A 26,373-nucleotide genomic window follows, 5' to 3' on the forward strand; every position below is an offset into this window, starting at 1 on the left:
TCCCAAGTACATCCAAAGCCAGATGCACTCAGCCTCCTTGGTCTTCCTTATTCTTCTCAATGGGTTGATGGCTTCACTAACTTCAGCTTTCGTTTCTAAACTGGTTGGTTCTGTAGAGCACTTCTAAAGCTTATACTTTCCTTCCTAAACTGGTTGGTTCTGTAGAGCACTTCTAAAGCTTATATTTTCCTTGCAGAAAACTGGCAGGCCTGTATCATCACCATCTTTTTTCAGTTCCCAGGGATTGAAGGTCAAGAAACTCTGAAAGGTTAAAAGCTTTGGGCCTGATGTGGTGGCGTGATTCAGAGCCCAAGGTCACTGTGGAATCACTTGGGCTGGAAGCTTGGCTCAGATAATATGACTGGAAGGTTTTGCTTGTTGTGGTTTTGGTTTGTTTGTTTCCAGTGCTAGAGATCCAACTGGAGCCTCAAACATGCTAGGTAACCTCAACCACGGGGTCACTCCCAGCCTAGTATTCATTTTCTCCTCTTTCTCTGCCCCCCCCTCTCTATCTGTATGTTGTACAAGCGTGCACATGTGTGGTGTTTACAGGAACAACATGTGTTTGGTTAAGTGTGCCTGTGGGGGCCAGAGGACAACCTTGGATATCATTCCTGAGGAATGCTACCTACCTTTGTGAGCGTGTGTGGGGTTTTTGTTAGTGGGGTTTGTGTACGTGTACATGGGGTGTACAACTGTGTGGAGGTCAGAAGTAGATGCCAAGTGTCTTCTCCTACCACTCTCCACCTTAGTTTTTAAGACATTCTCTCACTGACCCTGGAACACGCTAATTCCACTAGATTTGGCGGTCACTGAGATCTGGGGGTTCACACTGCCAGCTGTGGAGTTACAGACACACATCAGTGTGCCCAGCTTTTATCTGGGTACTCGAGTCTCCATGCTTATACAGTAAGCACTGTACTGACTAAACCATCTCTCCAGCCCAAATCCCCTCCCCCTCCCCCATGTTTGTTTGTTTATTTATTTATTTACCTTATTTATTTTTGAGACAGGATCTTTACTGGCCTGGAGATCTTCCCGTCTCTGTTCCCCACTGCTGGGACTGCAAGCTTGTGCCACCACACCCAACCTTCTTACATAAGTTCTGGGGATAGAACTCAGGTCCCAGCCTTGAAATCACTTTTCTAACCTGAGTCACCTCTCTAGTCTCTTATGATTTTAATGAGTTCTGGAATCTCAGGTTTCCTGGCATTGGTTTTCCCAGGCCCTTGATACTGTTCCGTCATCTAAATCCTTCTCTCTGTGACAACGTACTCTCGATGACAGCCTCCAGCACATGTGTGGCATGAGCCATTGTGTTTCTCTGACAGGCCACAATACTGTAGAGTATCTGCTTCTCCTGATGCTACTCCTACACCTGCCAGCTGCTCTCTGCTTTTCCTTCGCCCAGTCCCATCATACAGCAGACGGAAGAAAATGTTCTCCATACCACGTGCTTGCCTAGGCTGCAATGTCTACCTCTGCTCATCTGGCAGCAAAGGGTAATGTTTATGTGTCAGCCTGTCTAGGCCATGGTGCCCACTTGTTTGGCCCAATGCCAGCCTAGAGGTCCTTGTGGGGACATGTTAAGATGTGAGTGGCAGTTGAGTTTGTAGACTTTAAGTAGAGCTAGTTATCCTTCATGGTGTGAGTGGGACTCATCCAGTCAGAGGAAGGCCTTAAGAAGAACCATGAGGGTCTTCAACACAGCACACCCAGCCTGAGATTACTGTCCTGGTTAGGTTTATGTCAATGTAACACAATCCAGAGTCACCTGGAAGGAGGAAGACTCAATTATGAAAATGTCTCCATAAGCCCCTGTTGTATGGGCATTTTCTTAATTAGTGAATAAAAGGAGAATCCAGCCTATTGTAGGTGGTGTCACCCCTGGGCTAGTGGTCCTGGGTTCTATAAGAAAGCAGGCTGAGCAAGCCATGAGGAGTAAGCCAGTAAACAGCACCCTCCATGGTCTGCATCAGCTCCTGACTCCAGGTTCCTGCCCTGCTCGAGTTCCTATCCTGACGCCCATCATTGATGAACAGCAATATTGGAAGTGTCAGCCAAATAAACCTTTTCCTCCCCAACTTGCTTTTTGGTCACGGTGTTTCATCACAGCAATAGAAACCCTAATTAAGACTTCCAAGCCTACTGACCCACCCTGCGGGCTCGAAGCTGGCTGGGGCCCTACAATTACAAGCTTACTTTTCAAAGCCGAGTGGCGTTTCTCAATCTCTCTCCTTCCTTGACACTCCCCACCTTGCTGAATTTTCACAGTGTGTAAATCTGAAATCTAAAAACCCCAAGTGTGAAACTTTTTGGACATGGATCTGCATCATGCTATTATTTAGATATCTGCCTCTCCACCCCACCTCCCCACCTGGTTGGAAACTTGTTCCCAGGGTAGGGGGATTGGAGGTAATGTGGAACCATTCAGCAGTAGGGTCTAATAAAAGCTTCTAAGGCCACCAGGAGTGTGTCTTCAGGAGGGCTTAAGGCAGTGGTTCTCAACCATCCAAACACTACAACCCTTTGATACAGTTCCTCATGCTGCGGTGACCCCCAACCATAAAATCATTTTTGTTGCTACTTTATAACTGTAATTTTGCTACTGTTGTGAATTGCAATGTAAATGTCTGATATGCAACCCCTGTGAAAGGTTCGTTTGAACCTCCCACAAAGGGCTGCAAACCACAGGTTGAGAACCACAGGCTTAGGATATTCCTCATTATAAAAGCCTGGGCCTGACCCCACCCAGTGTCTCTGGCTTCCCTCACTGCAATCCACTATGAGGTGATGCAGTCCATGAGGCCCTGTGCTGTCTGGACTTTCAGCTTCCCCAAATGTCAACTAAATAAACTCCTTTTTCTTTGTTAAATAATCTGCCTCCTTTTGTTGAGCTAACGGAGACACTAATACATACCTCAGTTAGGAATTACACACCATGAACTTTATTATAAAATTATTAAAATGGTTATATGAAATTACTCTGGGGCCATATGTACAGCAAATCTATGAATAGAACTGAACTGTGTGTTCAGACTTCAGCTCCATCCCCATGGTATATCTCATTATGTTCATGAAAATATTCAAACGTTAAAAAAAAAACCCAGATAAGGACAGATACACGCCTATCTGCCCACACATGTGTCATGAAAGAAAACTCGTATTTATGTATATGTCTTCTAAGTTCAATCAAGGCAATTGGATACCTTCAATAAATCCATCATTTGATTTCTAAAATGCCATGCCTATTATATTAAAATCAGTGATTTTCTTAAGGTTTTTGAAATGAGACCTTGTTAAAAGACATTAATAATCATGATGTCAAAAAAATCATACCCAGGCTACTAATAGATTTTGAGTTCAAGGATCAATTATTTCCAGAGGTAATACAAAAGTCAACTTCATTCAGTTCTTTCAATTCTCAATCCCTAATTTTCAGCAAAAGCTTATTTTTTTAGTGAATGGATCTCCAGATAGCTTTAGAAAAAAAATTACAGCCTTGAACTGGTAAATTCTAAATTATTGGTCCCTAAAAACCATGCTCGTAGCAGTATTTTGCTAATAAGTAAAATCCCTCATGAAGAAAACCCTCTATAAAGCAAGCAATAAATGTCCCTAGGTGTCTGTCCCATGCACCAGGCACTGCTGTGAACAAAGCATTTCCTGCAAGGTCTTTGGTGACAGAAAGTGACATCTACTCAGCACCACAAAGGTTCTCAGTGTGGAGCTGCAGCCTTCCTTGTGAGGAAAGGCTCCCATTAAACCTCACAAGGTGAAGGAAGCCCAAACTGGCAATAAACACAATTACAAAGCAGGTCCCCAGAGTAGCAAAACAGAAACCACAGGCTGTGCTGGTCCTGCTCTGAACGGCATCAGTGACTTTCACGGAACGACCATGGCATCTGCCTGGACCCCGAAACAGCAAAGCAGGGGTAGACTTTAGACTCAGAACGGCACTCACTCCATATGCTTTCTCATAATTGACTTTCATGAAGAACCATATTATATAAGAGCAACAAATTGCAAGCCAGGTGATGGCGGTGCACACCTTTAATCCCAGTCAGTACTCAGGAGGCAGGGGCAGGCAGATCGCTGAGTTCGAGGCCAGCCCGGTAGATCTACGAGAGAGTTCCAGGACAGCTAGGGCTACACAGAGAAATCCTGTCTCAAAACACCAAACCAAACCAAAACAGAAAAACAACAACAACAAAAGCAACAAACTGGGTCCATCCTACACTTCAGGTTCTTCACAATGTTACTACAGGGTCACACCACAGCAGGTATGGCTTTATTTTGGGTTCAGTTGCTAGGCTGGTGAGTCCAGACCATGAAATTAGCAGAGCGTTGAACTTTGTCCTGATCTGAACACAAAATCCACCAGTGTGATTTGGAAGTCTGTGCTGCTGCCTGACATTAAGTTAATATATAACAACAATCACACATCAGAGAGAGGAGAAACCAACAGGTTAAACATACACTCTAGAGAAACCAAAACTGGCATCAACAGCCGGGGAGGGGGGGGGACAGTAACAGTTCTGGCGCTCTGGTGTCTCCATCTGTGCCTCCCCCACTTTCCCGTGCATTTGCAGGTGTTTGCTGGCAACGAGATGGGCCTGTGCCAATGGTTCCTGGTCCATGCCGCACCCTCTTAACGGAGCTCAGGCCAGGAGTTGTGGGGATGCAGGAGAGTGATTTGACTATTCGGTTTAGGAGCACATCCAGAGGTTCCCAGAGAATGCTCCAAATGGCTTTAACACAGATTTCATGAAAATATGTCACTCAATTAGCAGTGATGACACCCGGCTCCCTTTTACTCATAATCAGTCAGCACACGACACCACGGGGAGAAAGCCATGGAGTTCAGTTATTCTCACTGCACGCTTACTCCACTTTAACCCTTACCACAAACGGCCCAGGCTTTTCTGAGTGGAAAACACTGCCACCGTGTCTCAGGACTAACGCAGAGCAAAATCAGTATTAGAATGAACACTTTCCCTATTTCTGACCGAGTGCAGAGCGGAAGCCATCTCCTCTCTTCCTCTCACAGTCCAGGTGCAGCAACAAGGAAGGCCACCGCCGCTTCAGCACACGGAGGAAGCTAAAAAGCCTCTGTTGTACCTCCTTGAAAACTACTTAGCAAGAGTTCCAACATTAGGACACTGCTCTTTTGTGTGCAAAGTTTAAGGAGTGGTGATGCCCTTGACTAGAGTTTCTGGCTCTGTCACTTGATCCTGGTGGGGTGAGAGGGCGCTTGTCCTCAGGGAAATCAGGGACAATGCCAACTGTTCAGAAAACTCTCGTTCTCAGCACGTTTAACATGTGTGATGAAAAAGTTTTAAAATCATATTCATTGACATGGTTTCAGACTCCAAAACCACATCCCTCCTAACAGCACCTAAATGTGCAAATAAAAGTAAAACGGATGAAGAAAGTTACACTTGGGAAGAGGTAAAGCACTGGAAACATTAACCACCACAGCAGCCGAAACGCATGCCTTTGCTGTGTTGGGCTGCCCAGGTTCTCAGCGGTCTCTCTTCAGGTTTCCCAGCAGGCTATACAAGTAAGGAATGATGAGATGTCTGCAACAGCAGCTTCATACACCCAAATGCAGCAAAAATAACTAGTTAACGAGGGTCCCGTGTGCCACGGATCCAGGATGGGCACCAATGGCCTTGTGTCCCTGCAGGAGTGGCCCTTGCTCACTGGGTCTGGTTTAATGGACCAGCTCTGTTTACCTGTCCTGAGTAATGAGGTGAAGCAACATGCTGAGTTTTCCCAGCACCGATATCATCTACACAGCTCGACAGTCTTAACCCTTGCTGAACCACCAGTTTAGAAATGAGAGCAAGCACATCAAGGTCAGCAAGGAGCCCCATCCTTCCTGTCTATCAACAGAGGCTCCTGGGAAAGCTACAGGCAGAGAAAAACAGGAATTTTCTTACAAGCAGTTTGCCAACCAAACATTTCACTCAGGTAGAAAAGCTCAGTAACAGAGCCCATGCCTGGTATCCGAAATTCAATTCCAAGCACTACAAAAGCAAAACAAAATACTATCCTCCAGGAAAGCCTTTCATTATATTCCTTATTACTCTTTCTTAACTCATTGCTGTATGCACACTTGTATGTCTGTGTCACAGGACACATGTGGAGGTCAGAGGATGGCTTGCAGGAGTGTATGGGTTCTGAGGCTCAAACCCAGGTTGTCAGACTTGGTGGCAAGTGCCATCACCTGCTGAGCCACCTTGCTGGCTCTTGTTCCAACTTTTTCTACATGCCAAATACTGTTTGAAGCCTGGGAGTCGGCAAGGATGAAGGACACACCCACTGCACCTACTTATCAGCCTCCACCAGCAACTCGTGCTGTGCTGAAGGCCTGTCAGTCCAGCCTGAGTTCTCAGAAGGATGCTCTGAGACAGGAACTTATCTCCAGGTGACAGATGAGGAGTGGGGCAGATGGTGTCCAGCAGTGAGCGTGGGAACACGAGTACATTACAGCTGAGTCTGGGCTCGTGTGTGCTCTCGAAGACTTCCTCAGACTCAATTCCTACAGCCAAGGAAAAACGACAATCTGTAACAAGTTCCCAAAGCTAGCCCATAGACTTAGGGGCGGGGGAAGAAGGATGCACGTTTGCCAAAGAATACAATGAGGACAGGTTTCAGCTAATCAGACATAAACAAAACCTAAGACTTCACTGGAATAGTCACCTACTAGTTCAAATTAATACCGGAACATGGTAGCTAATATACAGGTATTAGGATATGGCTAATATCAGATTCACTGAAAAGGAGTTGAAGATATCCCTGTAAGTCATTATTTGCAACTTGTCTACTAATATAAAACATTGTGCTAGGCAATCTATACTCTTTATACTCTTATTCCCGGGATTAAATTAATTCTGTATTATATGACGGAAAGAGACAGAAGGCAAGCCTAGAACAGAACACTCAACTCATTGTGAAACAGCCAGGGTTGGATCCCAGGACACCGGCTCCTGTTTTATTCTCTGCTATACTTAGGTCCATGTTTGAAATAACATGGTCATGATACACATATACTGTACAATGCATGGGAATCTGCACATGCACAACCACAGGCACCTGCAGATACACATCCATATGAAGATATATATCCATATAAACACTTCTTAGCGCTTATCTGACCTGAAGAAACTCATGCACTATGAAACCTTCACAAAGGCTTTTCAGAGCCTTTAATCTGTGTAACTGGATAAAGGGCCACCCGTTTCCTTGCTATAGTGTACTGGGTACTTCAGGACACCGTGGAAAGTGGCCACTGCAGTCACCTTCAACACGGTCACATTCAAAATGGACACCAGAAACAGTGTGGATCAGCAGGGTGCAGTCACCTAGCCCCAGGGCACAGTGACAGGGGTGCTTACAGGACAGTTCAGAGGTCAGAGAAGACACAAAGCAGAGAGTGTCGTGGGGAGGACAGGAGTGAAACTGTCATGAGGATGAGACTCGGTCACAGGGAAAGGCAGAATGTTTGGCATGGCTTGAGAGAAGGTAGGGTGCGATGGCATGAAAGTTAGTCCTTTCAAAACTGAAATTAAATAAGGAAAAATAACACCAACTTCTTTTTAAAAAAAGAATCTTCCAAGCCGGGCGTTGGTGGCGCACGCCTTTAATCCCAGCACTCGGGAGGCAGAGGCAGGCGGATCTCTCTGAGTTCGAGGCCAGCCTGGTCTACAAAGTGAGTTCCAGGACAGCCTCCAAAACAATGCAGAGAAACCCTGTCTCGAAAAACCAAAAAAAAAAAAAAAAAAAGAATCTTCCATAAGGTGAGACAAAAAGGAACACTACCAAACTCAACCTAGGAGGCCAGCATAAGTGACAGAAGGGGAAAAGACAAAACAGTCAAGTATCGTGATCTACACCTGTGTCCTAGTGTTCAGGAAACTGAAGCGTAAGGATCTCAAGTTCAAGGTCAGCCTGGTGGCACCTTCAGTAGTAAAACCATGCCTCAAAAAGTCAATCCCAGCAACCATACACCAGTCATCCTTATGACTATAGAACAGATGTCATGAAAACACTAGCCAACCAAGTCCATCAACAAGAAAAATGATTATACACCACGATGGACTAGGATTGTCATAGAAATAAGGTGTCTTGAACATATTTTAAAAAAAACTTACACTAGAAGAGGGCAGTGAATGTGGTCAAAATGCACTATACAAATTGATAAAGATTATTTTTTTAAATTTAAATGCATATGAGAAAAACTATTCTCACAATGGGACAGATTATCACCATTATAAAAGATTATGTGATCATTTCACCTTAAAAATTAGACTCCTATTTATGATAGAAACACCCAAGAAACAAAGGAATAGTCAGGGAAGTCCTCAATCTGACAAAATCATCTCTGAGCATGCACACTGCATCATGAAAGAATGGATGCTCTACCTAAGACAAAGGTAGGGTACCACAGCCACCATTTCTAGCCCACATCATTCTGCCCAGAACAGTCCAAGTCCAGCAAGAACATAGAGATAAAGGCATCAGACTGGAAAAGAAGTAAGATCATTCCTCTTCCCATGTGTCATAATCGTACACAGAAAATATATTAAGTATAACACTGAAAAACCCACTGAACCAGTAAATAAGCTCAGAAAGGCTGCTAGATAAAGATAAAATAATGAAAAAGAGACAGCCCCATTACTATATCACTGCAATACACCATTCCCACAGGAACTGCAGGGAAGAACTCCATTTACAATAGCACCAGAGAGAATAAACACTTTAACAAAACTTACACTCAAAAACTATAAAACAGTGTTGCCATCCAAGACCTCAATAAATGGATTCACTATATTCAGAATGGAAATGTGACTCAAATTAATCTTCAGACTCAATATAAAACCAATAAAACCCCAGCTAATTATGCTTCATAAATTTGAAGGCTGATCCCATAATTCATATGAGAATTTAAGGAACCTAGAAGAGACTAAATGTTCTTGAAAAAGATATCTTGCATCTCACAATTTCAATGCTTACCACAAAACTACTGAAATCAAGACGGTCATGTTGGCATATGGACAGATATACAAGACAACAACAACAACAACAACAACAAAACAGCTCAATTGGAGTCATTAAAATTAGAAACTTTGAGGCAAAGAACACCAAGCACTAAGTAAAATGAAAATCTGTAGAAGGGGAGTAATGGTTGCAGATCCTTAGTCTAATAAGAGTCTTAAAGTAAGGAACACAGCTCAATAACAGAATGACAAGTTGCCCAGCTACACTTGTGGCAAAGGACTTGAACAGATGAGTATGGAAACAGATTCAAGTCACAGATAAGATCATATAAAAAGGTGTCAACATCATTCTGCATCAAGCGAATGCATCTCAAAACCAAAGAGACCGTACATCATGCCCATTGAGACAGCAGTGTTAATGATAGTTGCCAGGGGTGGGAGAAGGGGTGGACATGAAATTGTCACTTAATGGGTGGTGTTTCTGCAAAATGAAGTTTTAGAGGGACTGAGGAGATGGTTCAGAGGGTAAGATGCTTGCTGTGAAAGCATTAGGAACTGAGTTCAGATCCCCAGGCCCCACACAAAAGCCAGATGTGGGGCCATACACACCTGTAACCCTAGTGCTTGGGATGGGGACAGAGACAGATGGACTTGCAGGCGAGCAAAAAAAATGTTAAGTTCCAAGTTCAGCAAGAGCCCCTGTCTTAAGTGAATAACGCAAAGAGAAACCAGATGGATGGATGGATGGATGGATGGATGGATGGATGGATGGATGGATGGATGGATGGCAGGCAGGCAGACAGACAGATTAGTATGAATAGCAAAGAAATCTCTTGCTCTCTCTGCCATATAAGAATTTCTGTGAATCAGGAAGCAGTATGTACCAGAAATTGCACCTTCCATGTCTAGATTTTGACCTCATAGCCTCCAAAACTGTGAGAAATACACTTCGGCTGCACAAGTCAACCACTATATGGAAAGATGATACAGCAGTCCTGGTGACAGATTGAGTTAGCATCCAAGCTGTCTGGTGTATTGAAAGAATTTTAAAACACAGAATTTATTTCTAACACAGAAAATTCACTTAAAAACCTAAAAGTTGCATTCTTGCCATGCAAACATACTGACCTGAGTCTGCGCTCCTGACTCCCAGGCCACCACACACAGGTGCGGCACACGCTTGCTTATAAACCCAGTGCTGTTGAGGCAGAGACAGGCAGCTCTCTGGTCAGCCAGCCCAGCCTACTTGCAGGGTTCCAGACCAGTGAGGGACCTTGTCTTAGATTTAGAAAGGTAGATGTGGAGCCAGTGAAGTGACTCCAGGTGGCCTTCAGGACCCGCATGGTGGAAGGAGAGAAGCAACTACTCTATGCTGTCCTTTGACCTCCACATGAGTACCATGCTATGTGCATGCCCACACAAACATCATGCATGCAGGCATACACATAATAATACATAAAATAATTTTTAAAACATGTGGGTGGCTCCTGATGAATGACACCTGAGGTTGACCTTTTACCTCCACAAGCAAAAGCATACACATGCACTACACATACACATGTCTCAGCATACATAAATGCTCTCTCTCTCTCTCTCTCTCTCTCTCTCTCTCTCTCTCTCTCTCTCTCTCTCTCTCTCCCTCTCTCCCTCTCTCTCTGTCCCTCCCTCCCTCCCTGCCTCCCTCCCTCCCTCCCTCCCTCCCTCCCTCCCTCCCTCCAAGAAAGTCTGTATTCTCTTAGAAAACTAGACCGTACTGCTTTGTGGATATGACAGTAGAGTTCCTAGCTGTCCACGGTCCTTCCCTTGAAACCCTTATAGGGTCCCCATTGTCATCTTGCATGGCACTCAGGGAGAGAGGCGGGATGAGGCTACCATACAGCACCCTACTCCACACATAGGAGAGGTGTTACAAGAGCTGTAGTGGAGGCCTGATACTGAAAATAATGTCTCTCTGTGGGAGTATGTAACTGGTCCCCATAAGCTCATAGGGAGTGGCATTATTGAGAAGTGTGGCTTTGCTGGAGTGGGTATGGTCTTGATGGTGGAAATGTCATTGTGGGGGTGAGCTTTGAGGTCTCCTATGTTCAAGTTACTCTCAGTGTAGACATAGTTCACTTCCTGTTGCCTGCAGGTGAAGATGCAGAACTCTCAGCTCCTTCTCCAGCATCACATCCGCCAGCAAGCCTCCATGTGTCACCATGATAGTGAACTAAACCTCTGAAACTGTAAGCACCTTCAATTAAATGTTTGCCTTTATAAGAGTTACTAGGGTAGCCATGCAGTGGTGGCACACGCCTTTAATCCCAGCACTTGGGAGGCAGAGACAGGTGAATCTCTGTGAGTTTGAGACCAGCCTGGTCTATAAGAGCTAGTCCCAGGATAGGCTCCAAAAGCTACACAGAGAAAACCTGTCTCAAAAAACAACAACAAAGAGTTACTGGGGTCATACTGTCTCTTCACAGCAATAGAAACCCTCACTAAGACATTATCTAAACTAGTAACTCCTCCATATCAGCATAGACCCAAGAGTAATGTACAATCACTAGGCTGTCAAAACCAGAGATGCAAAGATGAAAAAAATCATGCCTCCCAGTCTGAAAAGGTTCACAGATTCACAGGAGATGAGGCAGCAATGCAGGAGCAGGTCACATCATGATCCAGATGCATTTTATTGAGAGAACAAAGAAGAGCCGGGTGGTGGTGGCCTATGCCTTTGATCAGGAGGCAGAAGTAGATGGATCTCTGTGAGTTCAGGGCCAGCCTAATCTACAGTGTGAGTTCCAGGACAGCCTCCAAACCTACAGAGAAACCCTGTCTCCAAAAACCAAAAGACAGACAGAGAGAGAGGGGGAGACAGAGAGAGAGAGAGAGAGAGAGAGAGAGAGAGAGAGAGAGAGAGAGAGAGAGAGAGAGAGAGAGAGAGCAAAGAAGAATCAAAAGAGTTACTTGTCTGATTTACCTGAGGCAGATCATGTAGGCCGGACCAACAACTGCCTGCATCCTCATGAAAGAATGTTATTTTCATCTACATATCTATTAAGGGGAGAGGGACCCTTATTTTGACAAACTCACTAAGTAACCCAGGCTGTCTTTGAACCCACAAATCTTCCTGCATCAGCCTCATCAGTGCAGACCCATCATATCTAGCTCTTATGATGTTCTTAATAATTAAAGGAATGATGAATCCAGAACAGTAGTGTTTAAATCCATTAAGCTTCAAGGAATAATAAAGCTAAATAGTATAACCTTGAACTTGAGTGGGGAAGAAGTGATAGTTAGAAAGCAGACTGAAGACAAATGGTGATGTCTAACTTCTTACACAAATGAGCCAGACATCCACTGGCAAGCAGAGAAGAAAGAAGTTAGTCAACAACAGAATAGCTAGAGTTGACCTACCAGCTAATAACTAACAGTCAATCCACCCACTGATGTGTTATTATTATTTGGGAAATAGACCTTCAAGAATACCAGGTTTCATTTTTATAGAAAACAAAGTAGATTCAGTCAACTAGCCCAAGGCTAGGGATCATTTTGAGGCCCCATGCCAAGACCCAGTGTATCTAACCTATCCTTTGGCTTGCTGGGCCCCATTAACAAGAGACCTGGTTTTCCAGAAAAATAACAGTTTTGCTTGTTTGTGCACGTGTGTATGTGTGTGTGTGTGATATGAAAAATAGACATTCAAAGGAAACTATGATGTCATAAGGAAAAGAACACCACCATAATTTACCATATTTTCCAACTTTCTGCTATGTGAAAAATAACAGATCAAGGCCTTGACTGCCCTTTCAAAGTCATACCTGGTAAAAAGAAGTTAGATTAACAGCATGTTTATAAAATGACAGGGAACAATCTCAGTATGGACCCTAGAGCTGTTGTATTTAAGCTCAACATAACTCACACTGGTAGTTCCTAGAATGTGGTGTCACAACAAAGGCAGATTGAAGTAAAATTTCCCAGTGTGAGCCTGACACAGTATCACAGGCCTCCAGTACTTGGGAGGCCGAGGCAGCTGGATCCCTGTCCGTTCAAGGTCAGCCTGGCCTACACAGAGAGTTCTAAGACAGCTAGAGATACATGAGACCTTAATTCAAAAGAAAGAAAAGAAAAGAAATGCCCAGTGTGCCTGTCTTTCCTTCTCTCTTCCCTCTCCTTTCTTTCTTTAGTTTTTCCTTTTTTGGTCCTGAATAGAGGTCTCACTATAATACCTTAGACCAGCCTGGAATTTGGGGTCTCCTGCTTCAGGCTGAGAGCTGTGATAGCAGGTAAACTATCACACCTGAATCCAAGGACATTAGGGGGTTTTTGTTTTTTATTTTTTATTTTTTTTATTTTTGTTTTTTTATTTTTGTTTTTTTCGAGACAGGGTTTCTCTGTAGCTTTTGGAGACTGTCCTGGAACTCACTTTGTAGACCAGGCTGGCCTCGAACTCACAGAGATCCGCCTGCCTCTGCCTCCCGAGTGCTGGGATTAAAGGCGTGCGCCACCAACGCCCGGCTAGGGGTTTTTTGTTTTTTAATATTCTGGTCTCACCACAGAAATACAGAGCCAGGGGTAAATGTGAGCAAGCATTCCAGAAGAGATAACCCAGATACCCAAATCAAGTCTGAGTTACTGACCCTCTACATCAATTCCTTTGAAACCATTCCCCAGACACCCATAACATCTCCACTGTCACCTACACGGCACTGGGAGAGAAAAGCAGGGTGTGGCTACTACAAAGTGTCCCTCCATATTCACAGGACACATGTCCCATGAGTCCTAAAGGAGGCATGATGCTGCAGCCAGTTCTGAGCACTGTATGCACTACATTTTCAAATGCACATACACTACCACACAGTTTACTTAATGCACTGGGCACAGTAAGCCTAACAAAAATCACTAATAATAAAAATAGAGCTGGGTGGTGATGGCTCACTCTTTAACCCCAGCACCTGGGTGACAGAGGCAGGTAGATCTCTGAGCTCGAAGCCAGCCTGATCTACAAACTGAGTTCTAGAACAGCCAGGGCTACACAGAGAACTCCTGCCTCAAGGGGGGAAAAAGTTACTAAATATGTTCAGGGAGTTTTCTGATGACCTGGAGGGACATCCAGAGAGGGTAGCTGTCCCACTTCTGAATAGCAGGGCCCAAGAGCGCTCCAGCTGACTTGGTCTCAGTTCACAATGGTCTTTTTATCCTAGACTGATCTGCGCACACGGATCACTGCTATCTTCATCTCAGGAGTGTCCCGTTGACAAAGCTTTCTTCAAAAGCTCCAACCTGGGGACAAAGATGCCCTGTGTGGAGGAGATGTGGCTTCTATACACTTTCCAAGAAAGCCTAAGCAGCAGAGCCATCCTCATGACAGGCAGCTTCACCTTCCTGGGGAGACTCCTCTATCCAGAATGCAAGGGAAACAGAGACCAGCAGCAATGTCTACTCAACAACAACACTGGGTATCGGACTCTGACGGACACCTCCAACAACAGCAACAAAAACTAATAATCTACTCCAATGAGTCAAATCAATGGTCCAACACTTAACACTCCTGAAATTTAATAAGCCCCTCTGCTTCAGAATAGTTGGCACATGGAGTTTCATTTAATTAATCTCAGCAGGCTTAAAAAGAAACTGCAGGAAGTCACAAAAAACTCCTAAGGCCGAACTGGAAAAGGAAGAAACTCTGCTACCAGGTCAGGGACGAATATTTTAAGCTGCAGTGGTTTGGTTCTGGGATGTTTCTCAAAGGCCCGCCCTGCCCAGTCCTCAGCCCACAAAACCACTATAAGGAGTGTAAACAGGACCTGGGGAAAGAAAGTAGGCCATTGGAGGCACACCTTCGAAGGGAGACTGAAATCCAGGCCCCACCCCTCCTGGCCACCATGAACTGAATATCTCTGCACAGTCACATGCCCCCTCTCCCCCACACCTGCCATGATGCCACATGCTCCTGATCAACATGCTGTGCCTTGCCACAGGTCCCAAAGCCCGCCCAACTTCTGAAACCAAGGCTTCAAATAAACTTTTCCTGCTCACACATTGTTTATAAGGATTTTTTACAGTTACAAAAAAACCGTGAACATTGAAGGTTTGACCCATCCAACTGTTAGGATTTGAATACTACAACGTGGTGCATTAAAGCCATGACCTTGTAATGTTAGACTAGTATGCCTCTGTATTTTACCAGAGGTTTCTAGGTCAGAGCCCATTGAGGGTGAGCATGTTGTATAAAGAGGTCAGATTACAAACAAGGATTAGAAAGAACAAGAGTTCTTACTTCCTCCTCCAAGATCACCTCCGTGAGAAGATGCCCAGCAGGCTCTAAGCCCTGAACATCGGCAGGCAGAGCAGCTGGGCAGGAGAGTCACCTGTACCTCCTGGGTCACCCACACTCCCTCACTTCTGAACCCAGCTTAACTGAGAAGTTAAAGTCTAGAAGGGCTTCATCCTTTCCTCTCCCCTCAGCAATAAGAGATGATAAACTATCCATCATTCAAGTTACAGCTAAGATTAGATCGTGGGAACACGTCTCTAACACCTGATCCAGGCCAGCATGGTGCTCCAGGACTGAAGGCATCCGGGGTGGGTGCCTGGGATATCCTGGGGGCCCCCTGGAGAAGGGTTTGCTTTCAGATGGCCAGCTTTGCTGCTTACGCTAGAGCTGGTTGGGACCAGCTAAGCACCCTTGAAGAGACCAGCTGACTTGCCTGAAGAGACTCAGAACAACTGAGCCTCCTGGAAAGGACACTCTCCAACCTGTTATGCTGCCAGCAGACTGTGCAGTGTGCTCTAGGTGCCCATCTTTCAAGAGCTGTCACTCATTCTGGGGTGGACTTTGGTGACACAGCTATCTTTGAGTTATTTCTGCTCATTAAGTAACCCCAATAAATAGTAGCACCAAGTTGGACTTTTGTGGTGTCCATACTTTGTTCTACCATCAGTTCCCTATCTGGGGTAAGTAAACATTTGTTCAAGCCTCCCCAGAAAGTCGTCACACAACTCTTGTCAACAGACAGTTCTGTAGCTGCGAGATGACAAGAGTTCCCTGGCCAAAACAAACAAACAAAAACAAAAACTAAGTTGCATGGTATACATTGTATTATAACATTGCCTGCCATTTCCTTGGGCAATGATCAATTAAACTTCAAAAAGTCACATCAAGCCCAAGAGAAATGATGCAATTAAGAGAGCAGTTACAGCCTGTAAGACCCCTGGCTGGTACACTGTCACATCCTGACATGGCACTCAACAATGGACCACATACACCACAGGGGCTCCAGGCACCTAGCTTCATGTAAGCAGACTATGACATTGGCAGACCTGTGACATCACCCAAAGACAAAGCAACTCATTTTCTTTCATTAGGAATTCCGTGTTCTTATTACACCTACCCCCTGACTTGTCATAAAGAACGAATGTCCTAAAGAAGCTTCTGCTGTGCTTATTCAGAATTCCACTGCTAAAACCACAGTGGAGCCAGGAACCTGAGACTCCATGCAGAGATGCTGACATGGCTGGCACATCAGCCCTGAGCACTTTGGAGCAGCACAGCCAATATTTCTGGATGAGTATAGCAGCACTGCCCCTATCCGTGCCTCCCGGGACAGAAACCATAGCCTAGCCTGGGATGCAGACATGCAAGGGCCAGAAGCCTGTCAGAAGCCTGTCCCACAGTTCTGACAATGGCTAAGGACAGAGAGAGGCTTTAACACCAGGGCTGAGCTCACCCTGGTGAAACAAGAAGGCCCTTCAACAAGAAGGGCCAGGCACCGGCCCTGGGGACCTCAGGTTTGTTTCAGGAGAGTAAAGGTAGAGAAGGCATAGAAAGCAGCTCAGCAGCTCTCAACACACAGCGCTGGAAGGAACAGTGTGCTTATTCTTTCTGGCATGTTGGATTTCTTGTGGTTTTTCAGCACTTAGCATTTAATTTTTCTCATTGAAATGGTAAACTCAATTTCAAATATTACTAAATCTTCACCTGGTAACACATCCTCTACTGTTCAAATGAGCCCTGAGGAGATGTTATTTCAGAAGGATCCACGAACATTTAAGCAACTGCCATTCCTTTGAAGGCCTGATTTCTAAGCCCTATTCAGGCTGTGGGCAAGGCCACTGATACAGCTAAGTCCACACAATGGCAGCTAGTCTTTACCGCCATACTGAGTGGCCTGTGTGCTGGCTATACAAAAGTTTCCCTCTCACTTAGTAATTGGGCAGCCGAACAAATACAGTGAATCAATTCTTCCCGGTTGCAATCCACATTTAAATATGTGAGGTCAGCTTAATGGTAAACACCCAGTGTTTGCAGCCCTAGGCTGCCTAGCAAGACAAAATGAACACCATCATGTAACTTTTCCTCTGAAAGAGCACATCATGAACAGGATATGAGTTCACAAACTTCTCGCTTTTATAATTAGTTTCACCGCATAGCCAGTGCTAATTCAGCACCAAAATAAACGGGGAGTAGATGGTACTCAGCGTGTCACAGGGTTCCTCCAGAGGGCACCATGCTTGCCGTGGGTTGTCGTGGGTTCAGACCTTAATGTCCTGGGTCAACTTGGTTTTAATAACTCGCCTGGATATTTCTTCTTTTTGAGTATTTTAGAGTAATTTTTGCATGGGATTTGATTTAATTAATCTCAGCAGGGTTCAAAGAAAACCCACAAGGTCAACATGAAAAATGTCCTTTAGATGTTCTAATATTAAAAGTTGAATAATCGTGTTACCACAAAAGACAAATATCGAGAATGTTGTCATTGCAAACCAAAACCTAAAGAAAAGGGGCTGGTTAGAAGGCTCAGCTGGTAAAGGCACTTGCCACCAAGCCTAACGACCTGAGTTTGATCCCCGGAGGAACCCACATGGTGGAAGGAGAGAACCAACTCCAGAAAGTTGTCCTCTGACTTCCACATGTTCTAGGTGAGAACATGTATACACACACACACACACACACACACACACACACACACACACACACACACCTGAAGAAATGGTTGGTATGTAGCAGGACAGTGGTGGTGCATGTCTTTAATCCCAGCACTCAGGAGGCAGAGGTAGATGGATCTCTTGAGTTCAAGGCCAGCCTGATCGGCAGAGGGAGTTCCAAGATAACCAGGACTGTTACACAGAAACTCTGTCTCAAAAATAAAAATTAAAGAAAAAAGAAATGGCTGAAATGACTGGTGTGGTGCTCAGAGGTAAAGCATATATGATTGAATCCTGGTTTCCATACTCACTACCAAACAAACAAACAAAACCTACAATCTTGGGCTAGAGAGACGGCTCAACCAGGAGCACTTACTGTTCTTGCAGAGGACCCAGGTTTGATTCCCAGCACCCATATGGTAGCTCATAAACACCTATAACTCCAGGAAAAGAGGATCCAACATCCTATGTGTATACATCACACATACACATAGTACACAGATATATTTGCAAGAAAAACACCCATACACGTCAAATCACTAAATCTTAAAAAAAAAAACTTTATCCATGACAAGAGAGAGAAAACCTTTCCTTGGGTCAAACTGCAGAATTCAGGTCAAAGTTCAGAGTTTGGTTCACAACAGGTGTACAGCAACAGCTGTCTCATGAGTTAAAAAAAAAACAAATGAAGTTGGAATGAATGTGCACAGCTGGACACACAATGCAACGACTATACATTCTTTCAAATAATGCTAGAAACGGGCAATTTATAACATAATGGTCTTCCCATTCTGGAAGACAGATCTGACACAAAGAGACAAATTTAGATCAGGTGTGGAGGAAAAGTGACACTTGGGTTGAAACGGTGCAGTCCTAGAGGCACTGAATGCTCCCATCCATGCTTTAAGGCACCAGTGCTCCCCAGCACCAGGCTCTGTGTTCCCTGTGCACAGCAGCATCTTCTGAATTGTGTCCCTGAGGGATGCTCGCAGGAGTTGACATAGTGAGCTACAGAGTCTGTGACATTTCCCAATTCTCAGAACACAGCAGAGGGCCACAGAAGACCTGCAAACATGGAGGAGCCCAGGGCCATTCAGAATTGCACCTGCTGCAGCGTCCTGTCACAGACCATCAGGGCATTCCCAGATTCATCCTCAAAACTTCCAGAAGGCCTAACAACAACACCCCCAAGCCTTTTACAGATCCATCCACTTAGCCCTCAACAATCTGACTCCCCCAACTTGACTATGTGTGGGTGCTTTCAAACAGGCCAGTGCCTAGGTCTCATCGGAAACCAACCAGGTGGTGTTTTAGGTGTGGGTGACATGCAATCAATTTTTGTTAATGACGGGTGACTCCAACATGCTGCAGAGCTTCTGAAATCTCCAGCTGAGACAGTTACTGCTGGACATCATTGTGTGTCCAGGAAACTTTTTCCCCATATTGCAGTACCAGGCCCTAGTAAAGACTTTTCCCAAATGGTTAAAAAGAATGTAATCCCCAAAATGACGGCAGTTAGAAATGAGGGCTTTGGGGAATGAATGAGTAAGTCATGAATTGGATTAAAGACCATATAAAAGGAGCTCCCAGGGTGCTGGAGAGGTGGCTCAGTCAGTACTTGCCATCAAAGTATGAGGACCTGAGTTCATATCCACAGCAGCTATGTAAAAACAACAACAAAAACAAACAAACAAAAACCACAGTGTAGCACTGCGTATCTCTAATCCCAGAGCTGGGGAGGGGAAACAGGAGGATTCTGGGGGCTTCTTGGTTGGCTGCCTGTCTAGGCAAATAAGTAACTCTAGGCCAGAGCAAGGGACAGGATGTATAGACCTCTGGACTCTACATACATGTGTGTTCACACACGAAAAACAGTGAGGGGCTTCAGAGAGCCATCTAGCCCTTCCAACTGCCACTGCTGCCATGGGAACACTTAATGCCTGTGTCATTAGCTCCTTTCACCAGTTCTGCCCCATGAAGCCACCACAAGAAGGCCCTCTCCCGACATCAAACACCTGTGCATTGGTGTTCAGCCTCCCAGGCTCAGGGGCTGAGAGAGGTTCCTCTTATAAGCTACACAATCTCTGCTGGTCATAGCGGCACAGTCAGATGAAGGAGGCTTCCAGCTATGACACCTGAGGCCCAGAGAGGTCAACACCTTCACAAGATCACACAGCTGATAAGCAAGAGACAACCCACAAGGCCAAAGGACTGTGAGATGCTAAGAAATCACCCTTCTTCCCTCTGACATCAGCTTCTCGCCTTTTCCTCTCACAAGACTTTCAGACTCAAGAGATTCCTGGCCCAGAAACAGAAGCAAAGTTGTCCTGTTCCCCGATGGACTTGGGTAAAAACTGGTAACGGAATTAGGTACAACCCCAAGAGACAACACTGGGGAAGGAAGCTGGTGTGTCACACACACTGTGGTGTGCCTGGGGTTTATGCCGAATCACAGTCATCCATCCATCCTACTAGATGGAGCTGAAGGGTTCCAACCTCTGGAGATGTGGATGTGTTTAAATTGGGGGTCTGATTTGCTTTTATCCATTCTACATGAGCTAATTGGTTCGTTCAGTAATAAAATGTGTGGAAGCTTTAAAAACGCTAAGAAATCATGGTAGCCTGAAGTAAAACTCTATTATGCAGTGATGTGAAGCAGGGTAGGCAAGAGACAGAATGCCACAGGGAAGAAAAGAACAAGCAATGTGGACAGCTGCTGGGCTGAGGGAATCCACCACGACTCATCAGTTGTCTGTACAGGTGCTCAGGAAGCCGTGGCAAAGCGCTGTATGGGGGCAGCAAACAAGTGCTCCCCTCAAATGTGTGAGGCCACAGCATGAGCCATAGCACTGAACAGCTAAATAGCTGGCCAGGATGTCCTGAAATCACGCATCCTGGAGCCATGGCTTTCAGACACCTGAGACACACAGGAGGTTCATTATCATACAGACAGATAAGCATTTGCCCAGCATGCACAAGGTTCCACCCCCATTATCTCACACACACACAAAAAGATAAACAAGGAACATACTTACAGGTTACTAGGTTGCACTCCCGAATGTCTATTCAGTAGGTGTGGAAGCAGCCCTAGAACTTTCTAACAAGTTCCCACACCTGGATCACAGAGTCACAACGAAGGTGAGCAGCCATAAGGAACAGCCCATGGGGGCCTGGTTGTCTCCACTCTAGTCTCTGCTTGTGCTGCTCCACAGACCCCGTCGACAGCCTGTGCTTCCTCATCTCCAGGAAGGCCCTCCCTGGTCTCGGAGCTCCTGGGAGCCGTACTCCCTCCTGTGTGAACTGACCACCCCACCCATGTGCTCTTCACCCACCCACCTCTCCTGCTACACAAGATGGTGAACCTCTCCATGAAAAGTGTTCCGGATGGATTAGCATCTAGCACGTAAACACCACCCAATACATGGTAGGTGCACATGTCCCTGCAAACCAGCATAGACAACACGCCCACACAGGAATGTGACAGCAGGAGCCACAAGTCAAAGTGATTCCCCTCATCACTGTACCTACCATCCATGGATGAGAACACGACAGGGGAACACTCTAGCCCTTGAAGGGTGGCGAACAAGCACATTTCTAAAGCAGGGATTATTTTTCTTCTGCCACAGAAGTCCTAACCCGTAAGGATGTGTTTTAAAAGTACACATGTGGGCTGGGATGCAAGATCCCTTATCTCTAGCACGTATGGTGTGCTCAGCACTGGAGACTGATCTCTGCCCACTTAATGAGACAGAACTGCAATGCCAGCACGCCACACCACAGGGGGCCCACCTCTGTCGCGTACCCAGCACTTTTTAAGAAGGTCTGGGCTGCAGTACTTGTCCATGGCATTGCAGACTTTCCATCTATTGCTGTCACTTAGTGGGCCTGGCTTCAGCCCTCCTTATAACTGCTTCAGCGGTGAACAAAGGCTCTCTCTCCTACTTCAGTACCATATACAGTAGGGTGCAGAGGCGTGGTGTGGTAACTAGGAGAGACTGAGAAAGGTGTGGTGGCTTGAGGAAGCTTCCTGCAGCTGAGGATCTTCCAAGTCTCTCTCCCCACTCCAAATCCCTATCTGGCCTTGTCAAATCAGTCTCTGATTCCTCCCCAGGGACAGCAGCAAACCCACTCTGAGACCCCATTAAGGGGAAAGGCTAGCCCTTTTCTACCCGATTAGATATGCAGAGTTCTCTGCAAGCTCATCCGTTTTGTGGCTAAGTCCCTAGAGGGAGGTGGGGGGAAGTTCTGAGGCAGACGCATGGTCCCTGAAGTCAGCAGTGTCTGAGCTCCTCATGCCCCACAAAGTCGCCAAGTCGCACTGCTCCTGAGCCGAGTGTGGCTGTGTGTGCCTTTAAGGAAGCCAGGTTCTTTAAGATGCTCATCAGCAGCGGTGACAGTCTTGTGTCTGAGACAGTGGAGTACTACTACCTGCGTCCACCAAGGTGAACAATGTCAGTCACACTAAATAGCCAGAATTACCACAGAAAAAGCATATGCCAATCTCGAATTTGCCACAGTTACTGGGGGGAGGGGGCGGGGTAACAAGCATTACACCCTGGCAAAGCCAAAACAAGACACAGATTCCTCCAGATCCTCAAGCTCATGGGCCCTGCTCTCCTGTCCTGTTCTTTCTCTTTAGTTCAGCAAGCAGGAGCCGTTCACCTTGTAAAAGGCCCTGTGGTGGCATACTTGCCTCGGCAAACCATAGGCTACAGTCACAGAAGACTGCCATGACCAACAATGGGGCTCTAGGCACAACAGCTTCCCTGAACCCCCAGATTCCACCTCGGAGCAGTAAAACCCAGTTGCTGCCATCGGAACCACAGACCACAGATGACATGCACACATGTTTTCTCCCTCCTCCCAGGGAGCCCATGGTCACCCCTGCATGCTAACCATCTGAGCACAGTGGGAAGTCCTGACATACAACCTTCCCAGCCCAGGGCCACAGGGCTGTACTCTGTCTAGATCCGAAAGATGGGATCCATAGAAAACCCCTGAGGCTCTCCAACAGTGCCCATGGGAATCCGTGCAGAGGGCTGTAGTGAGAACCCAGAGAAGGGCCTGAGGACAGAGACCAGCACCCAAACAGCAGCAGCTCCCCGTCCTCTGCCTCTCTCCCCTGCACCGCTGCTTCATTCGAGGTGCGGAGGTAATGAAAATCATGTACATTCTTGGTGCATGAATGGAAAGGGAAAAGGCAAAACACACAGGTTGCTGATTTTGAAATTCCTGGGTATGATATGGTCTGCCTCTAGAAAGCCAAGTACCTTGGCTGTTCGTTCCTGCTGCTCTGGGAATAATCGTTCTTCTAGACACACCCGAATTTATACATACTTCTGTGATGCCATTACTTCAGCTGTGCCGTTCCGTGTCTCAAAAGCACACAGTTTCTTCTTAAATCTTTAAGGCTTCGGCCAAAAAAAGGAAAGAGAACTACAGATGATGTCCACTCCAAACGTGCAGTTCCACTACTTAGCTCAGAAAAAGAAAGGAAAATGCCGCTGCTGTCCACACCAAGCTGTAGAGCTAGGGGTCCAAAGACCCAGATCCTAGGGCCAGTTCTGGGGTTCAACAGATGCCCTATGTATGGATTTGTCTATTTTTAGGCTATGTTTCCTGCTGTGTGGGCTCTAAGGTCCCTTCCAACTAACAAAGTCCATAACTCCAGCAGTCTCCTTCAGTAAACTTGCCTCCCACTCATAGAAGTGAAGACTAGCCAGAAAATATCTAATCAAGGCTTTAAGACTCTATAATGAGAGCGGGGCAGGGGTGGCACTAGCCTTTAATGGGGGGGGGGAGGCAGGGGCATGTCTGTGAGTTCAAGCCTGGTCTACAAAGCTATACAGAGAAAGCCTGACTCAGAACACCCCCCCCCCAAGACTATGTAATAAAATAGAAATGAAGACTCAAGAAACCACATGGCTCTCAGAGACACCCAACCCCCCCAGGTTCATTCAACTAAAGTGAAACTGAACTCCTGACACAGGAGCCAGTTAGCAATAAACTTTTTATGATGTTTTCTTCCCAATGTCCCATAATGAAGATGGGGAGCAGGCTGGAGGCATGACACTCAGGCTTTCTGAAGGACATCAGTCATTTCCCAGGCACTGTCCTACAAGAGTAGACTCTGCCCTAAACTGGCATACACTGCAAAATAAACCAAGCATGTCAAATAACAACCTCATTTCCAAAGCTGAGTGCCGGGCCTGAGTTCAAGAAGCCACACGGCCCCATGAGAAGGGGTCTAACGACAGAGCCATGGCAAGCCTGACTGTGGCGTGCTCACCTTCTCTGAGCTCACCTCTGAGCATACCCTGTCCTCGTCTGCAAAAGGGCCCAGCAGTGAGTCTTCCTTTACAGGGATTGGAGAAGAATTTTAAATGAATAGTACTGTTTGCCACAGCGTTTGATAAATGCTGTGTAATCATCACATTAATGTTGATAACGATATCACTCCAGGACTGCACGTCCAATTCTACTTGGATAGACACAGTGGCCTGAGTGTCAGGCAGGGTGCTCCTGTGGAAATGCAACAGCCCACCTAACACTTTCAGACTTTCTGGAAAACGAAGTATGTCCGTGAAGTAACTCAGGGCTGACTAGGAAGGAGGAAAGTGAGTTTAGTGGTGTTCTTGGCCGGGTGTGGGGAGGAGACACAAGCGGGATATGAGACCAAGTAAACTGGGAAGGCCACCAAAGCACTGGCAGGCTGTGCCTGGGGGGGACGTACTTGCCAGGAAGAAGCAGGTTAAGAAGGCAGAAAACAGTGAAGGCTTTACACACAGGTCACAAATAAAGCACAGGCTTACTCACTAAATGGAGGGTGGGGGCGGGCCAGATTGTGCGAATTTCACTCACCAAGGAGGTGAGTGAAAAATTAAAACACTGGATGGGAAGCAACAGCCCATAGACTCTAGAGGTTGGGGGAGGGGCAGAGAACAAGGTTCAGCCCCACATGGTGGGGGTGCATAATTAACCCGGACCGGGGAACAATGCAGTGAGGAAGTTTGAAAGGGGTTGGAGAGCCGAAAGAGAAAGGGAGCGTTTGCTAGGAAAGGTGGAAAAAGAAAACAGTGGGAGAGAGAGAGAAAAAAAAAGCAAACTGAGTGAAGTTTCTGTGCTTTCAAAGTGGGATCAAAAAAGATGAGCAAAAACCTAGAAGGTCTGGAGAAGTTAGAAAACACTAGACAACATAAATGAGGTAAAAGGAGCCTGAAAAATCGTGGGGGAAGGGGGAGAAACGGCTCTGGGAAGCCTTGGTAACCAGCGGTGAATAAATTCAAATTACTATTCTACTTATCAGTGCCATGATCCCATGCTGGGCAGTAACTACAGCAGCTTGACTCGCTTGTGTTTGGTTCGGTTAGTTGCGGGGATTTTTTGTTGTTGTTGTTGTTTGTTTTACTTGGAGAAGAAATTTGCTCCGGCTCTGTAATTTTGCTGTGACCCGCCAGCACAAGTCACCTGAATTCCTCTCCGACGCCTGCTTCAGCCGTACTGAGACTGACCAGTACAGCAATTCCCCACATCCTGAACAAAATTGGAGTAAAACCAACTCTGCCAACTCACTCTCGATGCAAGTGATGACAGAGTCCCGAAGTCTTTCTTCCAGGCTGCGTCCCAGTAGGGACCAGGAGATAAATGTGCTTTCTAATCCAAGTGCTCCAGCCAAAGGCAAACTTCTCAATCCCCTCCATGCACAGGTCACGCCCTCCGAGGAAGGAAGCGTTCAAGGGGCCAGAGGCGGGCAACCTTTGTCCGTCGTCCCGGAGCAACCCCGCAGCCCGCCCTTCGAGCAGGGAGCGCGGGTAGAGTTTCAGGGTAATCCCTGACGGGTCCTGGGGGAAAGGCACCAGCTAGAACAATACATCGCGCCCTCCCCGGGGGGCGCTGCCGAGCGAGCCCAAGGCACCCAGCCGCCGCTAGCAGGAGGATCGCACACAGTGGCGCAACAGGTGAGCAGCGCCGTCCGGTCCCACAAGCCGCTCGAGCAGGAGCTGGCAGCGGGACACCCTCAGGTCACGAAGACCGTCCTTGGCGCTCAGTTCCTCCGCGATGCCCACCCGAGAGCCCCGGTCCCGCAGAGCCGAGCACCTCCCTGGACAGTCTTACCTCGGCGACCCTCACTTCCACCGAAGCTCCAAAGCCCGCGTATCCAAGGAGCCCTGCACGGCCGGTTCCAGCGCGGATCCAGCGGCGAGCTCGCCAGGCTCTGCGCGCCGTGGCCTCCACAGAAAGAGCAGCGGAGATTCCGCCCTCCCGCGCTTAGCCGCCTCCTCCCACGGGCCACGCCCCCAGCCCGCTCCCGAAGCCACGCCCACACACTGCTCTCCTGAAGCCACGCCCCGAAGCCGCTCGGGGGTGGGCGCTGTCTTCGAAGTCCCCGCACCCCTGCTCCGCCAGCCTTCTCCACCGGGGGTCACGCTCCCAACTCATCTTCCCTTAAGCCTCGCACCTA

The 26,373-nt window shown here is 46.6% G+C and overlaps 1 protein-coding gene across 1 annotated transcript in view; it reads right to left on the reverse strand.

The window, feature by feature from the left end:
• Positions 1-26,164, reverse strand: part of Spata13 (spermatogenesis associated 13) — a 128,590-nt gene extending 102,426 nt beyond the window's left edge. Inside the window, exon 1 of the mRNA XM_040740585.1 lies at positions 26,028-26,164. The gene's annotated coding sequence lies outside the window, so the exon portion shown is untranslated. The remainder of the gene's footprint in view (positions 1-26,027) is intronic.
• Between the last annotated feature and the right edge of the window lie 209 nt (positions 26,165-26,373).

The sequence above is a fragment of the Mesocricetus auratus genome, unplaced genomic scaffold (assembly GCF_017639785.1).
Source record: "Mesocricetus auratus isolate SY011 unplaced genomic scaffold, BCM_Maur_2.0 Super-Scaffold_100707, whole genome shotgun sequence".
NCBI lineage: Eukaryota > Metazoa > Chordata > Mammalia > Rodentia > Cricetidae > Mesocricetus > Mesocricetus auratus.